This window comes from Passer domesticus, chromosome 3 (genome assembly GCF_036417665.1).
Source record: "Passer domesticus isolate bPasDom1 chromosome 3, bPasDom1.hap1, whole genome shotgun sequence".
NCBI lineage: Eukaryota > Metazoa > Chordata > Aves > Passeriformes > Passeridae > Passer > Passer domesticus.
In genome coordinates, this window is record NC_087476.1 from 123,316,201 (window position 1) to 123,329,293 (window position 13,093).

At 42.6% G+C, this 13,093-nt stretch overlaps 1 protein-coding gene across 28 annotated transcripts in view; it reads left to right on the top strand.

Annotated features, from left to right (window-relative positions):
• The window catches only part of SLX4IP (SLX4 interacting protein), a 423,033-nt gene that overhangs the window by 178,679 nt on the left and 231,261 nt on the right, over positions 1–13,093 (top strand). The window lies entirely within an intron of this gene.

Here is a 13,093-nt window from a genome sequence, read left to right on the forward strand (position 1 = left end):
CTGTGTTTTGCTGGCACTCTGCTAATGACCTCAAGAAGTTCATCTGAATCTTTGACTGCTGCTGCTGTAAAGGGGTGACATTGATCCCTCACAGGTTTCACGTGTCACAGGTGGCCAGTGTTGAGGATAGGCACAAGCAGTGGAATACTCTGAAGCAGCATGAACTCCGCTTGCTCCGTACTTTCAGTCAGAAATCTCTGTTTGGATTTTGGCCCACCAGCTTGTCCAGCTTCTGGGTTGTAGCTGGCCGAGGTTTTTGGTCAGATGCTCCACTGAAGTCAGCATAAGGGCAGTGACCCCACTAGATGAGGGATTTCTGCCCACCCCCCTGCCCCCCAGACACAAAGCCTGCAGCTTTGCAGGAGTCAGGTTAGGAAGGGTGCCACGCCACACCCGTGGAACTGAGCCTCTCTTGACTCTAGTGAGAGCTGTGTGGCTAAATCCCACGCAACTCTCAAACTGCAGGGGTTAAATCCATTTTGCTTTTTGCCTGTTAGTCTGTGGTTGAGAAAAACAAAACTCCCATGTGTTTTAAATTGTTTTAACTGATAAGTCTGGCCAGCAATTGAGAACAAGTCACAGTATCAGTGCACACCCACAACCTAGTTTGATATACGTCTACGTTTTAAAGTGACTTCAGTGAGTCATGAGAACAGTTTTAATTAAAAGGATTGGAAGTGTAAGAAATTTCTTAAATCTTTTACAAAAGAAAAATCCCTCCGCTACACTTCTGTGGGTAATAAACAACTGTGATTTGTGTAGTGGAATCTGAAGGAGAGTTTATCTTCTCCAGTGCAATTTTCTGCTTTAAATACTCAAGTTTTATTAAGATACAGAAAATTTAAACCTGGTATTCATATCACAGTAATTGTCTTATCATCTTATGTTATCAATCTTTGTTACTGCAAGAGCCCTTTTATTAGAAGAGGCTTGTGCAACACATGACAGAAAACTAAAGGCACGTCAAAAAACAATCAGAGTATCACAGTACTTCAGGCCAAACCACACAATCATTAATCTGGCTAAAGTCTTTGGGAAGGTGTGTACAGCACTGAATTGGTGAAAGCTGGAAAGTCATGTTAATTCTAGATTAAACAATATGGTGGCTGGAATAAAATCCTATTGTTGAAGCTCTAAATTATCAGTGGGGCCACCCTGTCAAAATACGGTAGTCATATTTGCCATGACATGTCAAATGGTGAAAAGCATCAATCAAAAAGCTCAATAAATACAGTAAAAACATGATGTTATTAGACAATCAGAAGAAAAAGAAAATAAATTTATTAAAAACTAGTTTACATGTGCAAAACTGAGTTTGAGTTGAGCTGTATCCAGAATTCATTTGTATTTGGGTTCTGCAATATTTAGTGCCCAGTATCTGCCAGGGAAAATATTTATCAGAAAGAAATAAAACTAAACATTTTATTTTTTAAATTAAAATTTTTCAACTAAAAGATCTGAACCAAAATCCAACCGGCACATCTATTTGATTTTAATATTCCACATGTGGAGTTTTCAACTTAAATGCATATTGCTTACCTATATGGACAAAAGGGATCTCTAGAATTGGAATGGATCATTACAACATTAGAGAAGGAATATTGAACTTCCAGGCTTAACAGGAAATATCTGACTGTAGAGACAAGGATGAGCCCTCTGTGGGAATTGAACTGCTTCATGTTGCAGCAACTGAGGCTTCATCAGGAAGATCTGATGCTGACCCCATCTAAGAGACATCAAATGATGCCAAGCAGATTGGATCAAATCCTATGGGCAGCTGAACTGTTCTTAAATAATTCCCTCTGGAAACAAACACTGTCCCAGGTAATTCTGGTCATTGGCAGCTACTGCTGAAGTAACGTGAGGCACTGCAAAGAAGTGTTCATCAGAGAAACTTAGACATTTCCACATGCTAATGAGAAAGATGCATTAAAAACTGGAAACAAACACCATGTGAAAGTTTAAAGGGAGAGACACTATTATGAGTTTATTTGCTCATCTCTAATTAAGACTTACTTTTTCCTGCAGCAATGATTCTTTCTTTAACATGCATAATCACTGTACTGTGTAATGCATTTTTTAGGGTGTGGTGATATTCCTTGTCAGCCAGAAGAGCAGTGCCAGCATGAGCAGCCACCTAACACCGTTGGAACTAGTAGAGTTGTGTTTTCTCCACTCCTTATATGACCTGCAAAACTGTGTGAAAGATCAGCATAAAGAAGTACTGAACCAGTTCAAAGGGAAAATCTGGTTTGGTTGTGTTGGCTTTTGGGAAATGTAGCCTTTTTTTCCTGGAAAGCTGGACTGATTATACACCCACATCCCTGTAGCCAGCCCTTCAGACCAAACATTTTCTCTGTGTGCCTGTCCCCAAAGTATGTTAATTTTATTACTAAAGTTAACCAGATATGTCTCAACTTAAGGGATTTTGCAATCAGTTCTTATAGAAGCATCTGTGGACTGGACATAAATGAGAACATTGCCAGTTGGCCAGAGGAAAGGAGAGTGGGGAAATATTTCTGCTGTGTTAAGAGCAGCTCTCCTCTGCTCAATTTCCTTTCCTAGTCTTTACAGAGGAGCTAGAGGAATCTCTGTATTTCATCATTAATGTGTACTGGGGGAAAGGATTCTCCAGAAACTGAACATTTTTGCTAAAAAACTTTCATGGCTTCGAGCATCTAATGGCAATATTCATGAGAGCCAAATCATGGTGAAAGACAAAACAGAGACCTGTCAAAAGCAGGAAACTCTTCTCTTGCATGCAAGTGATTGTGCTGACAGGTATGATGTCCAACCCAAAGGTTATGATTTCTGTAGGAAAAGCAGTGTATTTCTGGTGTAGCCATTATTGTGCTGTCTAAGGACCTTATCATCTAAGACTGTGCAGTCACAGCAGCTGAGACCAGGCAGTTATTAGGTACAAGCCACAAGAAAACCATTTCATTTCTGTTTGCCATTTTCTGAAATGGAAGCAAGTATTGCAGTCCCAGCTTCTTGCTGGTGCCACAGATTTATCTTGGTTCATCCTGGGGTTATAAGGCCCCACCTAAGAAGTCTGGCCTATAGCCAGTGCTAGAGGGGAGCTGTAGAGAAAATCTCAGGAGCCTTCTTGAGGTGCTTTTTTTTTTTCTTTGCAGGCAGAGGGTAAAAGAAATAAATACACAGGATCCCAAAGAATGTGCTGAAGACTGGTTTGGGGCACCAAAAACTATCTGATGGCTCAAAGGCAGCAATTTTCAAAATACAGATCCTGAGAGGAAATCCTGGGGTTTTAGTCCCATGCTGAAAGGTGATCTGGTAAATGACATTTGGAGGGAAAACTGAACATAACACTTAAAAATGCCATACTGGAAGTCTTGGCTTTCAGGGAGAAACTTTAGGTCCTGGGAATAAGCCTGGCTGACTTTAACAGTGTTGCTAAATAAGAGAACTAAACAGAGGGACTAAAATTCTTTGGCTTTCAGATTGGCATATAATTTAAAAGAGTAATTTGGCTCTGTCTTGTTTTACAAGCAAAAGAGTGGCTGTTGTCGCATTCAAATGCTATTTTTAAGGAACGTGGAATAACTCAATTATAACTCAATTTATCTCCTTTTCATTGCTTCTTTAGCAAAACCAGTTTCATAGGGCTTCTGTAGTGAATGAGCTGGAGTGATCCAGTAAAGACTGGCCAGGTTTTGTCTACCACAAACTGTATTGACACACTGCACTGTGGAGAGCTTGGTTGGTTAGGGTTTAAAGACTTGTGGAACTTTTCAGGGTAAGAAAGGCCGTAGTTTGGAAGAAGTGTTGCTGCTTTTGACTGACATCCAGTTTGGACATTTTTAATACAAAATCAAAGTACCCGAAAATGGTTTTGTTTACCAATATGTGTTTAAAATTCACTCCACCTTTCCTATGAAATAGTTTTTATGTGTAGAAAGTCCCTAAAAGGCTGTGAGTCAAAAAACCCAAACACCCTGAAAGGTTTATTTCCTTGTTTGATACTGTATAGAAGGAAGGAATTAGCTAAACACATAAGGAGAGACTTAGAAGTAAACCCCACAACGCTCAAGCTTTATACCCCAAATAGCAACAAAAACGCCCACAATAAGGACTGATCAGTTATCATCTCTGGTTTATTCTTTTGACAAATGCACAGTTCAGGGATGGATGTCTGTTGCTCCAGGAACAATTACCTGTGCAGGCATGGGAAACCCTTCTTCTTGGAAGTCAGATAATCATTTCAGTCTTCCCATGAAAAGGAAGCCTTTGCTGCATATTCTCAGAGCTGGGATGGGGAGGATCAGGTGACAGTTCCCTCTGTTGACACAGATCCTTGGACATGTTGTTTAATGGCTGTCTGGAAGCTGCTTTGCATGAATGTAAATCAGGACTTGCCTCCAATGAAACACAGGAAGCAAGTGTTGTATAAACAGCCTGTCTTTTCCCCCCACATTGATTTTCTGTCTCTAAAGTGGGGGGTATTCATATTTCTTTTCTTCAATGGGTTCTTGATTGCTTGTGCAGAAGGGAAATGCTATGGTGATAATCTTCAAAACAAAGCCTACAGCCATTTCCACTTTTTTTGTTATCATGCTAATGGACTTATTTCATTACTTTGTGTAATGAGAAATTTCCCCTGGCTGTTTTAGCCATAATTAATCGCAGCATTTCTGGCTTATAAACCACTTCCTTCATATGTTTAGCTGTTCATTATTGCCCTTTAGTCAGTTCCATACAAGCTTTAAATTCTGGGTAAGTCAATGATTTTTTTGTTTAGCTAAAGGTATGCTTAGACCAACGCCCTGAACTCCACAGAGACACCATCCCAAATTAATTCTCCAGGTTGCAGCTGCATGATCTTGCTAAAGAAGTGAGTAATATTTTGACATTTAATATTAAATGAGTTATCTTTGAAAAATGCTTCCCTGCCCCTGGTGTACCTCAGGCAAATGGAAACATGCTTAACGTGCATAATGAAACCTTGGTAATGGAAAAAATGGGGAGCTGAGATGATCTATCAGCATCTAGAATCTGCAGGACATAAAAACTGATGGCAAAATTATTGTAAGGTTGAAACATAAACTAATCAAATTTATTGCACTTAAGTGGAGCCCCCTTAACAATACAGCTGTAATTATTCTTAAAACCCTGCAAGCCTATTAAAAAATTGGCAAGCATTTGATTTTTCAGCTTTGGAAATTAGTTTGTGATAATTTCAGTGGTACTGAGCATGTTAGATTTTCCAGCAACTGACTTCAGAGAGAATTTTGCACTCTTCAATTCTTTTTCTTCCAAAGAGCACTTCCTATTCCTGGGATGATCTGTTCCTATGCTGGCCATCAAATTGTAACTTTAATTCCAAAATTTGCTCTTAATTTAAAAAACCCATAAAATAAGTAATTTGCTGATGTTGTTAGAGGGTTTTTCTGGAATTGCAAGCCCTGAGATTATGGTGGGAAGAGTTTGAACCTCATTGCTTATCTGCCAAGTGTTTGGCTTAAGAGGCAGAGGTGAAGGGAAGAGCACAGGTCTGAAGTAAGCATATAAACAATTTTTCTGAAGCACAGAACATCATCACTCCTTGAGGACATTTTGCATAACTCACTAGCTGTGAGCAATTTGGCTTTCCCAAGCCCTTGCCAGCCAAGCCTCTGTGCCACCCCATGCCAGCGTTTGTCTGCATCTCTACCTGGCTCTCTCGGCACCGCGCTTCGGCAAAGAGCGTTACCGCGTGTGGGCATGGCTGCCTCACACTCCTGTGATCCCGGTGCCTTCAGCAGCTCCCCCAGCACAGCACTGACTCATCCTCTCACCAACGTCTCCATCAGAATCGCTGAAAGGGGCACAGGCAGTTTAAACACGTCTGCGGCCCTGTTCTTTACACCAGCTCTGACAGACGGAGCAGGTCGAATTCCCATTGTTTTCCTGAGTGGTTGTGATTGTTCACTGCTGAACCACTTGAGGCCTTCAGGGAGTTCAGCTCTTCCTCTTCAGCTACTCTGTGCTGGATAATTTTCCCTCAGGTAAATTGATTGCCAATCAATTTGAGGTAGTTCAGACGGTTGTAGTGACTACTCCCCGGATGCTTGTTTAGAACTGCAAATATTTACTGCTTGCCCTGACTGTCCAAAAGACAAGCAGCTAGTGTAAGATGGAAACAGCACCACGTAGGAAGCCTTCCAAGCAAAGGATGCTTTCAGCAGGGAGGAAGAATAGATGGTACAAAAATACCACAGATCATGAGAAGGACAGTCACCACCAAACAGGAATCGGCTTAGTCTGTTCCATTTTTGAGGTTTAAGTATTAGTGTCACAGAAAGAAAAAAAAAGTTTCTCAAACTCTTCCTATGAACAGAAAACTGCCTTGCTAAGACATACTTTTGTCCAGAATATTGGAAGTAAAGCACTATTTACTATGTCAGACTTATGATGTCTTCAATATTAGTCTGAACAAGTAAAAAGGGCTGACTGAGTTGCAAAATCAAAGTATTGGGGGAATAATGGATTATATTAGCCTAGAAATAAGAGAATTACATAGAATAGTGAGTAAACTGCTTGGGTAACAGGCCTGGAACTGTTCATCTAAATAACAACAACAAAATTTGAAATGTTCTGGGAGGATCAGACCATTGGAGGACAACCTAGAGCACTTTACTGCCCAAGACATGGCCCAGTGGGATGAACACAGCACTGTCAGGGGGAGCTGGAGCCTCTCAAAGCACAGAGGGGGAAAGGGCCTGCACTGCCCCTGCCTGCCCTGTCCCTCAGGGTGCACAGCCAGGCATCCCCTGCTGCCTGTGCCTCCAGCTTTGAGAGCCATTCCAGGATTCAGGTGAATCTGGGAGAGTGGAAATATTCTGACAGACCCACTAAGAACACTGAAAGCAAACAGGGCCACTCAGGCTCTCAATTTAAGGTGTAATTAATTTGTGAATGGGAATGTGTGCCCAAGTCCAGACCACAGCTGCTGAATCCTGCTCAAGTCCCATTTCTTTGGTGATCCCTGTGAGAAAGGAATGAGCTAACAGAAACAAAGTGGATGCTTGGTAAGACCAACAGCGGGGAATGCATATTATGGGTTACACAGTGCCCAGTTCACTGCTGGCACATTGCAAAAGAGCTAACACAGCTCCAGCTTACTCCATTCAAAATAAAGACAAAATAGGACAGGACATTATTTGCTTCAATACTGGTTAATATGAAAATAATTTCAGCTTCCATTTTTGATGGTATTTCTGAGCTCAAGGATTGAGCAGGCCTTAGGAATTTAATTTTGTGATAACTCACGCCTGTTTTATGTTTGTCTTAGGACAAGTTTGTCGTGGAATCTCTTTTTACTTACTGTGATGGAGGATGGAGTTAGTAGGACAGCAGCAGTGTGCAGAGAAAGAAGGAGGCTTTTCCCTCCAGAATTCACTGCCTAAGGGGAATGCAGTTCTACAGGGCCAAGGACAGGACACTGCATCATTCAGAAGCCGAGAGACCTTTGGACTCCCTAAACCACCCTTGAAGCAAGGCAGTACCACTGGGAAATGCACCTTGACACAAAAATCTGGGCTGGTTCAATAGAAATCAAACATCAGACCTGAGCTGATGGATGCAGTCTATAACTCTGCCACAGATTAATTTCAGCCAGTTTTTCAGTTTGATTTGCTTTGAAAAGTCTGATAGAAATGGTAGGGATACCCACAGTGAGTCTTGTGTTTGACCTGTATAATTTCAGTAGGAATAATTGGATACTAAACCTTGGATCTAGAAAAATGCATAATCCTTTTTCCATGAAAACAGCCTAAACTGACCTCTGGGCCTGCTGCATAATTATCCTGCCAGTTAAAATTTTGCATTGCAATAAAGTTCCCCCTGCTGCAGCAGCACTGTCCAGGGGCCATTTTCAAGGAACCCCTGCATTTCCACAGTTAAAATGCAGCTGTGTCAGAACAATGTGCTTCCTTCCCTCCCCCCAGCTGGAAAATTCTGCCCCTCCATCCCATAACACCTCAAATGTCAGTGTGCTAATTGTGCCCAGTGCTGGCTTTGAATGGCTCCACTTCCATATCATGTCTCACACTGCCATGATGCCTCAGGTTTTAGCTTTTTATATTTTTCAGATTCTGAGCTGCTTTAGTGTGTGGGTCTGGGCTCCATATGAGGGGATGGTGAGCTCTGTGCACAGAGCAGGGAGACAAAACAATTCCTGGTTTACCTGGGACCAAGGACAAATAATCCAAATCTCAGCCCAGGAGCACAAACCCCGTGGGCTGCAGAGAGAAAAACAAGCAGGATGGGACTGCAGGGGCTGGGGCTGTAATCAGACAATTAGCTCCTATATGCTAATGGACCAAAACTTATAAAATTGTGAGATCTTGGGAGCAAGCCTTCCTTTGCTTCCATCTTGGAGCCATCTGGGCAGAACCACAGCTGTGGCTCTGGTACTGCCAGGGTGTGGCCTCTGAGGGCACTTCAATAAATGCCCTCTTTATCCCTCTTAGCTCCATCTAGCCTCTGTTCCAGCTCCTTAAGGCATCACCAGGCCCTCCAGGCCCCGTGGAGCCTGAATCCCCCCTGGATGTGAGCAGCCTGCACTCTCAGGGTGCTGCAGGGCCCAGGCTCTGGGGATGCTGGTTGGATGTTTGTGCTCCGCGGAAAATCCTCCGTGGCGCGGATGAGACACGTCGTGGTGTGCTCTGTGTCATCAACTCCAGAAATTTCACTGGGGGCTGCCAGCGTTTCAGACTCACCTTTCAAGGCTGAATTCCTTCCTCTTGTCTCCACTCAGCCTCCGCTGCAATGCTGTTGTTGGGTGGGTGAGTACTGGCAGCAGGTGACTCAGAACAATACCAAATCAGGAGCACAAGGTTTTCATTCACCAGTTGCCTCATCCCTTACTGGCACAGCTAGGCACGGTTATCCCTTGCTTTTCATCATGTGAAGAGTGACGTGTGCCTGGAAGGGAAAGGACGCAAATGCTGAGGTGTAAAAGCTGGTGCAGGAACGTCTTCATTAAGAGCAACTTCATTACGATAAATTTCACCTAAAATTGTTGCAGACAGTCCAGAAGTTACAAACATGCAAGAAATACTATCAAAAAGTATTTCTTGGACACTTTGTTTTTCTTTTGCTAATGAAAACCCTCATGAGTTTTGCAATCCTGGAGCTTCATCAAGAAAATACAACAACTGAGGCTTTGTCATTCTGAGGGATATTTTTTTTCCTGTTTTTTAGCAAGCACATCAATTTGAGAAGTGTGGAGAGTTTTGTTAAGTATTTTGATATTGATACATGGGTATATTATTATGTGGGCTTAGTCACATTTTAGTTCAACAGAGAGAAAGTTCTCCAGCCCTCATTGTGTCTTCATTTAAGAAATGGGCATTTCTGGACCAGATCTTCTAATCTTCTAATTTTGAAAATATTTTCAATATTTTCAATGGTCAGTGATGTAGGCGGCACTGGTGACAGGCAACAAGCATTGACTCTGACAGATTTACTTATTTCAGCTCCACAGAAGGAAGAACACACTTCCAGTGTGTGCTGTCAGCACAAGTCTGTGATCTGCACCTCCCTCACAGCTCCAGCAATCGCAAGGTTGCTGCTTTTGGACCATCACCTTCTGAGGACATAAATCTCTTTTTTAGAGGTGAAGGAATGGCCTCTCTGCTTCGTATTTTGCTAACTGAACCAAACTATTAGAAAATAATTGGATTGAGCAGGAACTGAAGCAGACATTTTCCATGTCTTTCAAGAATATGTGAACCTCCCAAATTACATCCATATTTTGGCATGAAGTGGAATATATATTTTGGATTAAAGTATGACTTTACCCTGCACATTCTTTTTGTTCTAAGAATATTTTGAAACAAAAGGTAGTGTTTTGAAATGAAAATACATTGAAATTTCATTACTTTGTATTTTCATAAGTATGGCTAAATGAAATATTTTGGCATTTCTGGACTAGATCTTATAATTCTGAAAATATTTTCAATATTTTCAATCCAATAAGTATTCTGAAATAAACCATTTTGGATAGTTCTATCCCTTCCATTAATCTCTATTCAAAATCATGCAGTCAAAATTTTAAACATTTGCAAAGTATTCTGAGTCACTGAGGTATGACAATGGAGTAGTAGCTTAATACTCAATCACTTGATCACTTGAAAAGAAAATAATATGTAGGGTCATTAAAAATATGTAATAGAAAAAAAAAGTAAAATTAGAAGTATCTGAGGAAAAAAAGGGGATTTTTTCCTGACTGAAATCCACAGTTTCCCCCTGCTCCCCACACTGATCCTGACACATCAGATGGGTGGAACCTGGCCCATCTTCTTTTGAAGGACTTATTTTGAAGTCCTGGCCGAGGACTGACATAATTTCAGGAAGTTGTTGGTTACACTCTTTTGTATTTGAGCTGTGTTTTGGGGCTTGGGTAGATGTGAGCGTTGCTCATGATGTATCTTTGATGCACTTGCTCCCATATTTGTTCTGCAGGGTAAAGTTCTGATGTTCATCCCCATTCTGCAAAAGCTGGGGGACAAAGAGGCAGAGGGAGATGGTGCAGGAGCAGGGTTTGCACCCCAGCAGTGACAGCTCCCAGGCCTTTGTAGCTGAGGCTCCAGGAGCTGTTCCTCGGACAAAGCACTGGGATTTGTTACTAGTCACAGAATCACAGAAGGGTTTGGGATGGACCGTAAAGATCCTCTGGTTCCAACCCCCCTGCCATGGACAGGAACACCTCCCACCAGGCCAGTTTGCTCAGAGCTCCATCCAGCCTGGCCTTTGGCACTTCCAAGGATCCAGGGGCAGCCGCAGCTGCTCTGGGCACTCTGGGCCAGGGCCTCAGCACCTTCCCAGGGAAGAATTTTTTCCTAACATCTCATCTAAATCTCTACACTTTCAGTTTAATATTGTCCCTCCTTTTCCTATCAGTGTCTGCAAATGGAAAAAGTTGCTCTCCCTCAGTTCCTTGAGTCCTCCTTTAGTACTGGCAGGTGCTCTGGGGTGTCCCCAGAGCCTTCCCTTCTCCAGGCTGAGCCAGCCCAGCCCTCTCTCCCTGTCTCCACAGGAGTGACTGACAGTGCTGAGGGAGGCTGGGCTGAGGCAGGGCTCCGGGAACTGGCACCACAGCACTACATCTTGCCAGGGCAAACCCAGAGGTGTTGTTGTGGGAAGATGCTCTGGAAGAATTGCTGTCCCTGCAGGGGCAGGGCTGGGGTGCCAGGGGCTGCCAGGGAGACCTGCACACGGGGGGGAAGGCAGGTGCAGCCCCAAAGGCTGAGAGACATGGCCGTGGCACTCCTGGGAGGCAGGCAGCCTGGAGAGGAGTGAGAGGAAGAGTTAAATCAAGCAACACTGGCAGGAAATTCTCCCCGAGGGCCAAACGCGCAGCAGTGGAGCTGGGGGTGGCACAGACATGTTTATCTCTACCTTCCACTCCCACCCCATACACTCACTGCATGTTACAAGGTGTAAACAAACCTACTTAGACTGAAATTGATTTTTTTTTCCCATCCTGAGGTGGGGATGGGTTTTGTTAATTTTTTTAAATGGTAACAAGGAAGAAGAAGTCATGTACAGGAACATTTGGCCCACTCTGATTTTTTTTTTCAAACTCCTTTTGCTGGTGGAAAGCTCCTCCAAACTAATAAAGGCCATGACCTCCTCAAGGGACTTTCATTAACACCTTTTCACCTTTACTGCATTGCTTTATAATATCTCTCCCCAGAATTTTCAGGATGATTTAGGGTCCTGACCCAAAGCCAGTGGGAAGAGTGATATCAGCCCCAGTGAATTAGGTCCTTCGGGTCCTTTGCACAGCTGCCAACTCACTAAACAGGGTGTAACATGCAGACTAGAAAGCTACTTTAAAAAACCCATAATGGGAGCACAATTCTCCACTTCTTTACATTGGTTTAACACGTCACTGAAGCCAACAGAGTTCCACGGGTGGAAAAGCAGGGTCCTGGCATGGAGGCTCACCCCCCGTCAAAGCTTTCCAGAGCTGGTTTCAAAGATCAGAGGCAGTTGGTGCTATCATACACTGGAGCTGGGCCTGGTCCAAAGCTGCCTGTGCTGCCCTGGAGCTGTTCCACCAGGCCCTGGGGTATGCATGTCTGTGTGCACAGATGTGTGTCTCTGTGCCAATCTCTGTGCCAGTCTCTGTGCTGTTTATCTGTTTTCTCCGTGCTCCTCTAAGGGCCTGGGTGACTGAGGTGAAGCAATATGTAAAGTCCCCAAAGCCTTGATCTAATGTATACCTGCTGATCCTGTAATGTAAAAATAAATGTAGGTTAGCCTGTGATCCGTGGGACATACACATTCAAGCATGCAGAACACACACAGAAAGAGCAGGGCTGTTTTCCATCCAGTTGGGCAGGTCGTGCCATTGGCAGGACACAGGAAACTACTGCCAAACAGGCATCACCCATTTTTTAATTCTCAGGCTCTGTTTTTTATACACTGCTGATGGATATTGAATGAATTGCTCATTGTAAATCAATAATACTTCATCTTCGGATTAATGAGGAACTAAAACTGTTTCCAATAAATGCTTAAATGCTTAGCATTTTTTAGAAACCAAGCCTTTTATGAGGAAGCCTTTTTTTTTTTTTTTTTAGGCCAGAATGGTATAAAAACCTTTAGGGATAACCTTGTGAATTGATGAAAAGGGAGAGAGCAAATGGACAAGCATAAATTCTTAGCTCTTTGCTTTACAATTTCATCTGTACAGAACCATGTTGTGCAAAGAGAATCATAACAGTATATAAGATGCACTATCTGGGTGAAAATTAATGCTCTTCAGAATGGTAACCTCACTATTAAATAATAGTGCTGTACTACAGCTGTGGTTTTATTTCTCTGCTAGAGATTGTGTACTGGAAAAGGTCTGTGGAAACTGCAAGGAGGAGAAATGTTTTCATCATTTGCCTCCTAGTAGTTTCTGAGCCTGAAGTTTTGCTCACATTAAAAAAAAAAAAAGGCAACTTATGGGATTTTTTTTCCTTAGTTTTGTGTTCAGGAATTCTCTCTCTGAAGTAATGAAAGATGAGGGTGAGAGATGGACTTGAAGTGAATGGGGCAGAAACAGTTGATTTTTGCAAACAAATGTTTTGTC